The 10052-nt window shown below is 43.7% G+C and overlaps 1 pseudogene; it reads right to left on the bottom strand.

Moving 5' to 3' along the window:
- Nucleotides 1–1039: 1039 nt before the first annotated feature.
- LOC139831690 (zinc finger BED domain-containing protein RICESLEEPER 3-like) lies at nt 1040–2402 on the bottom strand (annotated as a pseudogene).
- Between the last annotated feature and the right edge of the window lie 7650 nt (nt 2403–10052).

Genomic DNA, 10052 nt, shown 5'->3' with positions numbered 1-10052 from the left:
GCTGAAAACAGCGTTAGTCCGTGTTAGTTGCATCCAAAATACACAAATTAGAGGCAAAACAATAGCAAAAGTGTTCGGGAAAGTAGATACGTTTTGGACGTATCAGCCACTTTCGTGAAAATCTTGAAACTTACGTTTAAGAGGCAAATAGGTCTATATTGTTGAATCCTTTCTGCCTCATTAACTTTTGGTAACAAGATTACTTCACCAAAATTTAGACGAAATAATTCTAGTTGTCATGTATGCAGAGCACTGAATAAATCTAGAAGATCCGCTTTAATAGTATCCCAGAAAGTTTGATAAAACTCTGCTGGAAAACCATCGGGACCCGGCGCTTTGTTGCATTCCGTTTGGAAAATAGCCTTCTGCACTTCTTCCTCAGAATAAGGTGCAGATAGTAAGCCATTTTCTTCTATAGAAACTTGGGGTATATCAGCTGTTAAGTCCTCATTTAGAGAAAAAGAGCTTTCATCTGGAGGACCAAACAAGCCTTTATAATAATTAGTAATGTAAGATTTGAGTTGCTCATGGCCTTCAATCAACCCTTCATCTTGAGTAAGAGAGTGAATACGTTTTTTCCGATGTCTCCCATTGGCTATGCCATGGAAATATCGCGTATTTGAATCTCCTTCTAAAATGAATTGGGCTTTAGATCGTTGATACCATTTGAGTTCCTCCTCGCGGAGGAGACACGCCATCTGCGCATTGGATTGATTCTTAAGTTCAATCTCATGCGTAGACGAAGGTCTTACCTCAGCAACCGCCTCAAGCTCATCAATCAAAGTTGATAAGCGAGCCTTTTCCTTCTTACAAATGTCAGTCATATGGTTAGCCCAACCAGAGAGATGTATGCGCATTGCACGCATCTTATTGTTCCATCTCAGGATTGGAGTACCACCACCCACCGGCCTTTCCCAAACCGTCTTAACCATCTCATGGAACCCATCTCTCTGTAGCCAGCCAAGTTCAAATTTGAAATGCCGCTTACAAACAGTCAAAGAGGTCAACTGGACTGCGACAATTGCGTATTTCATCCATGTATCGATGCAAATCCTCCAACGCCTCACATATATTCTTTGCGTTTGTCCAGCCTTCCGGTGATGGTGCATATCTGTGGTTTGGATAATGTACTACTGAAGGAATGTGGCCCTTTGTATGCTTAGAATACTTTGTTGACTTCCCCATGACTTTCTCAATTTCATCCTTTCCCACCTGTATTACCTGATTAACTAGATGAGTTGAATACCGTGTCACAAAGAAGCTCCGGGTCTGCAGACATAGACGAGCTCTGATTTGCTGAACGAAGGTTGCATTCTTGGAGATTGGCTTTGACATCTGAGGCAACTGAATCATCCAGAAAGGTATCATCCAGTGTAATGCTGAATACCTTGTCACGAAGACCCCAGTTTCCAATAGCAGACAATATAGCCTGGTTCAATTGCTTTGTGTTGCAGGAAGTACCAATGGAACGAAACGTAATAATATTTTCCTGCTTTTTTCCATTCATCATCAACATAATGAACACTCAAGCACAGGAACGCTGAGCACAGATCATAATGCCACACATAAGCACTCAAGCAAACCCGACTACGCAAAGCCGCTAACCTCTCCTTCAGTCTGGTCTTTTCTTGGTCAAAGAGTCTCCGAAAGTACGTATACATGCCAACTTCAGTGGGCATCTTGGCCATAGGATTTAAACAAGCAATAAACTTAGTGAACCTATCGTGGACCCTTATCGATGGCGGGTGCCCGTGCACCGAAAATATCCTGACAAGTTCTTCATGGGGCTTAACCTGATCAACCTCCGAAACCTTCTGATTCATGTTACGGGGACTGTCCTGCTCAGGCACTACAGGTTCTTCATGCAAATTAGTCTTCTGATCTTTGTCAACTGCAGTGTCACGCGAGGCATGCTTATTCTGCTAAGTTGTTGCCTCTTGGGACAAATCATGATCAACCTCCTGATTCATTGTATTGGGAAGGTCAAGCGAAGCGAGACTCTTGTCAAGCGCTGCATCTGCTGTGCCCAAGCAATTCTTCTGTCCGGTGACCCAGAACTGCAGCTTCTTCTGTGTGGAACCAGACCTGAGCCTGACTGCAATGGTGCTCTTGTGGGTAGATGGAAAGACTTGAATCTTCTCTTGCATTGGCCTTTTCTGGATCCTAGTGCTGCACTTGGCCTGGTGCTTTAGCAGATTGCTAGTGCCACTGGATCCGACATTGTGGCAGTGCATGCATTTAGCCCTCGCAACCTTCGCCCCTACGAAAATGGGTGTGAAGTCATCCCACACCTTCGACCGGAGCCTTTTCAGGTTCCTGCCTGAAAACGATGGGCCAGGGACGCTGCCAGTGCTCTCCTCTTGTTCCGCCATGTTGTTGGCACTGTCTACCTCATCCTCCATGCCTAGTTAATAAAACATGTAGTGATCTGAGTATGCAGTTATTGATTAAATATTGTAGATTGATTATATGAGGCCGGGTGTATTGCTTTAACTTGAAGTAATAAAGCGCCCTTTATCGATTTTTTTGCTGATATTTGAACACCCCCTGATGATATTGAACAAAATCTTTACTGCTGTGTTTGGTTGCAATGAATTGGGCTCTGAATTGAATTGGCAATGGAAAACCAAATTAACCAATTCAATTCAATACCACAAATGTTGTTTGGATGCGCGTGGTATTCAGCTATAGAATCAAAAGATCAATGGAATTCTAAATCTTGTTTGGATGCACATTGTGTGGAATTGCAAAATTTCTTGAATCAACACTTCTTCTTCTCCACAAAATCTGCAAAATCGAAGTGCAAATGGGGCAAAGGGAGCAGACCACCGGCCGGCGAGCTGGTGCAGGGGAGGCCGGAGATGCGAGGGCCCCGGCCGGCCGCGCGCGGGGAGCCGGGAGATGCGCCACCTCCTTCTCTTCCCCAGGTGGCCCCTCGACAACACCCTCCCCGCCGAGATCCTCCGCGTCGCCTCCCTCCGCCGCCTCTACCTCGGCCTCTGGGACGAGTTCCCGGACACAGATCACCTCCCCCGTGGCGCGCACGTCTTCCCGCACCTCCTCGAGCTCGGCTTCTGCCGCACCGACATCAAGGACAAGGATCTCGACAGCCTGCTCCAGCGCAGCCCCGTGCTGGAGAAGCTCGCGCTCATCCTCAACTACGCCACGCCGCGCAACGTCCGCGTCCGCAGCCGCAGCCTCCGCTGCGTGCTCTTCTGGATGTCCATCGCCGGCGGCGGCGCTCGTCTGGCCGGCGGCGGTGCTCGTCTGGCCGGGACGGGAAGGATGGCAGGGGACGGGGAAGAAGGACTGCGAAAGGGAGGCGGGGAGGGATGGCGGCCGAAGCTACCTGCTGGCGGCGACGCGCTCGTCTGGCCGGCGGCGGCGCTCGTCTGGCAGGGGACGGGAAGGATGGCAGGGGACGGGGAAGAGAGAGCGCGAGGGACGAGAAGCCCAATTCAGAACCAATACAGAGGTGTGGAGCTCTGTATTCACGGAGGGGTAAGTTGGTCGCGCGGGGGAGGGAGATCAGAATTGGTTCTGAATTCTACACTCTAATACCAAGCACAACGAAACACTGGAATTGGGGTATCCAATTCCAAATAGCCAATTCAGAGCTCAATTCTGTGCATCCAAACACTGCCTACAGGTAATTAAGCGAAAACATTTTAGCAGATGACTGAATATCAAACAAGGGAGATGGACTGTAAGACTAAAACTGGACCTCAACATTCTACAGTACATACTGTACAGCATCAGATCAGTGAGCGCACTAGACAAGTAGCACTTTGAAGAATAGATGGTACTATATAATATGCAAGTATATGTCACGACCAATAATGGTTTCTACTTACTACTAGGTATTTGCCATCAGGTACTTGCCCTGTTTCAGCAATTGGTATCATCCCTGGTTTCTAGACTTGGTCCTCTTGGCGTGTCGGTATATGATCACATCAGTATCTCTATCCTAGCTAATTTCCAAGGAGCTGCAACTTACTTTCAGTTTGTGTCCGTGTGTTACTTCATTCATCTGTGCAACCTTGCCGGTTAATCAGGAATGCTCTGTGTTGTGTCTATTGTGACCCAATCTGTATTGGGTATTGCCTTTTTTTTCCCTTGTTTTCAAAAGCTTTGATGAGTAACTCAAGGCTGTTGTGCTGCGTCTGTTTCTTCAGGAAATGACAGAGTAGTTTTATCTCTGGTTACATGTTAGTTTATCTCATATCTGCAACACTGCAACTCTACATGTTAATCGGAGAAATGTATTGTTCCCAGTTACAGTCTTTTTGTTGTTACCTTGTCCACTGCGTCAAAACTCAAAATTTACACAAGTTAGAACTGAAGAAAATAGAGGGGGTGTTATTGCCATGAATTCTTGAAGAGAATAGAGTGCAGAGATGTGGTACACAACAGTATTCACAAAAAAAAAAAAACACTTTCCACTGCTCTCTGTGTAAGATGGGGAGATTCACACATACAAAGTATCATGATAAATTCACTTTGGGGGTTGAAAGAGTGCATGATGTGGTACAGCAGTATCCGCTGCTCTCTAGAAGATGGGTTGATTTGCAAATAGGGACTATCATGATAAATTCACTGTTAAATGATTGTACACTTATATTCAGTTCCGGGCTTCTTGTTGTCAGCAGTGGAAGTGCTGAAACTTTGAAATCTGCAATACCTGTTCAGAACTACAATTTTTCTTTGGTTTGTCACTAGAGGTGTCACATTGATAAAGGCAATCTTAATAGTAGGCAACTGAATGTGGATCAGGGATGCTATTCACTGTAGAAAATGATTGTACATTTATATTCGCAAAAAACTAAAATGATTGTACACTTATAATCAATTCCAAGCTTCTTGTTGTCAGTAGTAGAAGTGCTGAAACTTTGAAATCTGCAATACCTGTTCAAAGCTACAATTTTTCTTTGGTTTGTCACTAGAGGTGTCACATTGATAATGGCGAATCTTAATAGTAGGCAACTGAATGTGGATCTGGGATGCTATTTCTCTGTAGAAAATGGTGGCATCCATTATTATCTCATTGGCGAATGAGACATCCATTATTCGTTGTTTTACTTGTGAGCATGCGTGCGCTCAAGGGTTCAAAGGCCATCCCCGGGATTATATGTCCGTAATTTAAGTGACTTAACTGCACGCCAGTTATTCTATCATATTTTTGAAAAGGTGTATGCTGGATAATTTTTGTAAGTGCCACCACAAACTTCATGATTCCCTAATTTTGACATGGTTTTGGCTTGCATCCGTCATTCTCTTTGAAAGGAGGAAATTACCTGATGAGACCCACGGGGAAAGAAACCTACCGTTGTACTTTTTTTTTCAGCGTATGCTATACATTCCGATGAAAGGCCACGGGATGAAACACCAGGTTTATCCCGGGCGGCCACATGTGCCGTGTGTGCGAGCTGCACAGGGCCCAAACATTCTAGGGGCCCCAGATTTTTATATAGACACGTATACTTGTATAGAGTAAAATGAAAAAGAATAAGACTTGCCTGGGCCTTGAAGCTTTGGAATTGGAACGCTAGCTGGACACGTATTCGCGTACGCAGATTCTTCGTGAATCGTGCGAGGCAGCCACCAATCGAACCGTCCTCCCGACCTTGCCTCAAGAAACGACGCGCCGATGTGAAGATTCGCATGTTGGCCTCCTTAGTTCTGGCTGTTCTGATCGATCCATTCACGCAGTGATTTATCCAGGAACCCAACGACATCTCCTTGACTAGCATGCACGTGGGATCTCACCTAAGTTTTACTTATAGTGTATTTTGTTTTTTTAGTGTAAATTTTAACACTAGAATTTAAAACTAGAAAAGTAAAAATACGCTATAAATGAAATCCCACTGGGTTCCAGTTTGACACCCTATCCTTGACCCGGCGACTACAACGCCGGACAGCTCAAGCCACGACGCATCCGCCCGACGGACTAGACGAGGTAATTCGAATTTTCTCATTTTTCACATTATGTGATGATTGCTCATAAATAAAGTTGCTTTATGGGGATGATCTTTTGATTTATATTATTCTAATATTTGTTTCTGTTATCACCAGATTTTAGCCAAATCAGAAGATGGGCCGTAATTGAGATGGGCTTGGAGGATATACACGTAAAGTGTTTCTGAATCGGCCTCGTGCGAGAAGTTGGGCTAGATTGCCCGTGTATCTGTACATTATAGTAGATCACGTTTTAGTTTAGAATTAAGAGATAGAGTTTGGTTCGTGGCCAGGCCCGGTGGGTATGCCCGAATCAGGCGTTTTCTAGGGCCATGCTCGCTTGCTACAATCGAGCGCTCCCTAGATGCAACCTTGCGTGTGGTCTTGCTTCCCCCGCCCTCACCCTCCATTATCTTCCTCACTTCTAATCAACATAACTATAGATGAAATCAAAATAAGTTGTCCATGAAAAATATGTGTGTCGACAAAGTGATTTCATTATGACTCGGCTTCGAGTTTTGTTTGCTGTAAATATCCAATTTCGAATATAATGAAGTAGAGCTGAAATGGCTTGATCGGAGGAGCTCGTCACAATGATGTCATCAACATAGATAAGAATGAACATAGTGATACCTTTCTGTTAGAAAAGAAAAAGTGAAGTATCGGCCTTAGATGGAAAAAAGCCAAACATGCGAAGAAAGCAGCTATTCTATGGACCTCTTACAGAGACATGCTGGGAGTTTCTTTAAACGCAATGGTTTCCTGCAGATGTTTTGTGGTTTGTGAAAGGGTAGAGAATCTTCAGTATCTTTCACGGAAATTCACCAAGGAAGAAATTGATCAGTTGTGGCTCGGATGCCAGTGGATAAATCGCCGGGACCTGACGGTTTCAATGGGCAGTTTATGAAAAGTTGTTGGAGCATTATAAAATTAAAACATGACTACTACAAACTCCAACTCCACAACTCTCTTCTTCAGGTATTCTACTAGTATTGTAGCCAAGAAAATAGAAACATACACATGGAACCTGGAGAAGAACATCGGCGTGTGAGAATGAATTGAAGGGATATCTTACCTGATGGAGGTGATATGGAGAGAAGTCCATCGAGGACATCCGTATTGCTTGCTGGCGATCCAATCTGCACACGTCCTGTCCGGCCGGCGATAAGATCAAAGAGAGCGACGTTGCCACCGGCCTCAATGGAGTGCGAGTGCTCCTCTCCTCTCCTCGACAAGTAAAAGTCAAAGTCTAAGTCACACGCGTACCCGCACGCGGTTTGTGACAACGTGCTTCTACTTATAGAGTGAAGCTAGAGGGAAGAAGATGAGAAGAGATAATCCCGGTTCTTTCTTTGCATGCTCGGAGCGTTGGATGGATAGGATAGATGGATGGCTGGGATACATGATGCCACGGATCACTACCATGGATGGCAGTCTCACATAAATGAGTCATGCTTTTAACCCTGAAGGTGAGCTAGAAGTTGGGCAATTACTAGGCACGGGTTTTCTGGCCGGAATTTATGGATCCCAAATCTTTAATTCCTTTCTTGGCTTTCCAAGTAATTTTAACACCTATTAGAGAGTCGGAAGATAAAGGACACCGCACAGAAAACTTACCTCCTTCACAACAACGATTTTCTCCGTCTTGGAAAGGGAGAAACCATCAATGGATATCTAGTATATGCATTGTCAAGAGAGCCTAGTAGCCGAAAACCATGGTCTCTGTTGTTCTTTCCATTCAAACAGAGGAAACTTGTAACGATACAACACAGGAATTTCTCTAAAAAAATAACTAGAATCATCCTAATATAATATACTTTCTCCCGTCACTAATATAAGATGTTTTAGATTACCAAACCATTTTTTTTTATTTCTATCAGTGAACGAAGGAGGAAATCTCGTGATTAGTTCCCTCAATAAGTTGAACAGAGGAAACTTGGAACTACAATATTCATCTCAGTAAGGTTTTCAGTAGATTACCATTCGCTCCATTCCCCTACAACTGTTGGGACCAATAAAAGCAAGACACGTCCGGGAAACAAGGATGACAAAGTCACCCGATTATTTTATATGTGAAAACCAGGGACCATAACTAATACTTAAATCACTCGGGATGAAATACACCTTTAACATACACACATATGATAAGCATAAATATTAACTGTTCATTCCTACATAAGCTTACTTGACGGAGTAAAGAAAACAATCTAGTGTTGGCAAATATTTTCTGACAGCTGCCCCCGTCTAACACGCATCAAATCAAATCGGACCAACATGACATAAGATGGGACACCAAGTCACAGCATGACTTTCCAATACTATAACGCCATGCACAAATTGTTCTCCTCTGTACAAGTTGTACATGTGCAGTTTCAAAATACAATCAGCATCCAGTTACAGACCCAGTATTAATCAAGCAACACTGATTCTAGACATCTTAGGTCACTAAGCAGCAAGAGACGAAGGCCAGCCATTTCGTGTCTCACATGCCTTTTTCTTCACCACTGCCAGTAGCTAGGACGCAATCCAATCAACAAAGAAAACGGATCTGGACGTCCATTCTCATCTCGCCACCGGAAGCCTTATCAAATTTATCAACTTTCTTGCGATGCACTCATGGATGCAACCTACAACAAAACGCAGAGGATAAGTGATTCATTCATCGGACACCACAACTTTGAAACCAACAAGATCCATCTAACTCTGCAACCAAAAAAGTAACACCTGGCCCCTTTGTAGCTTCAATAAACTCCTAAGATGGTGACCCATCAATATATTAACAAGACAACATACAATGTGATGCATACGGAAATAATCAACAAATCAAACTAGAAATATTTAGAAACGAGTCTGATCTTTCAACTAGATCACCTAATGTACCAGTTTCCTCGTTGAAATACCTCGCTATTGAACCAGTGCCATACTGAATGGCAGCAAGATTTCCCGGTGAGATAACAAGCAAACAACATCATCAAAAGGCAAACGGCTACTTAACTAAGCGATGAATTAATCAACGCAAACAAAAAGGGAGATAATGCGAATATAAATATTTTATATGCTCAACAGAAGATATTGTTGCAATATTTGCGTCACAATGTTACTACATCAAACATGAACTAGATCAACATCAGTTATTTTGTAGCATCCTCTTCAAGGATGTTGCACACAGGCAACTTGAAATCATGAATGCTCTATGGTGGTAAATCGGTACACAGCTGACTTCTCCACAAAATATTTTGTCTTAACAACCAGGGATATTTCAGTCCAGGAATACTGGTTTCCAACAGAAATTTCCTGAGATCCAAGCCCAAGAATGCCATCAAACTTTGCAACCAAAAAAGTACACCCAGCTCCTTTATAGCTTCAATAAACTCCTAATATGGTAACCCAACAATAAAATCCTAATCTCAACCGGATCAAGCTAATTTACAACTAGATAGATGCTATAGCACGATAGAGCACACCAGAACGGGAAAAAGTGCCATCTTGGACTGATTGTGGAGGCAAGCAGCTAAGGTACCTTCTTGTCAGGCCGGGCTCGGGCTCGGACCTTACGACCTCCTTGTCAGGCTCCGGGGTGGTGTCCATCATGTCCAGGCCTTCCCCTTCCTCGCACAGCCAACTCAGCAACATAGCAGTGGCCACTACCGAGCGGCGCGGCCCGGAGGCCAAGGGCCATCCGAACCTACCACAGCGTAGCCTGCTGTTGTAGCTAGAAGCACTATGCTGCAGAAAGTGAAAGGATTGTAATAACACTCAATAGACAAAAGCACTATGTGGTCAATAACATCATTATTCTTTCGGAGATTCAACTATGGAGAAGAGGTGAACAAAGACAATCTTAAATGACAGATTGTCTTACCACACAGATACTGGTTTCCAACAAAAATTTCTTGCGATCCAAGCCCAAGAATGCCATCAAACTTTGCAACCAAAAAAGTAATACCTAGCTCCTTTATAGCTTCAATAAACTCCTACTATGGTAACCAAACAATATATTAATAATACAACATACAGTGTGATGCATACGGTCAGAGATAATGAACAGATCAAACTAGAAATATTGAGAAACGAACCTGATCTTTCAACTAGATCAT

Source organism: Lolium perenne, chromosome 5 (genome assembly GCF_019359855.2).
Source record: "Lolium perenne isolate Kyuss_39 chromosome 5, Kyuss_2.0, whole genome shotgun sequence".
NCBI lineage: Eukaryota > Viridiplantae > Streptophyta > Magnoliopsida > Poales > Poaceae > Lolium > Lolium perenne.
This window is presented reverse-complemented; position numbering and strand designations above follow the sequence as displayed.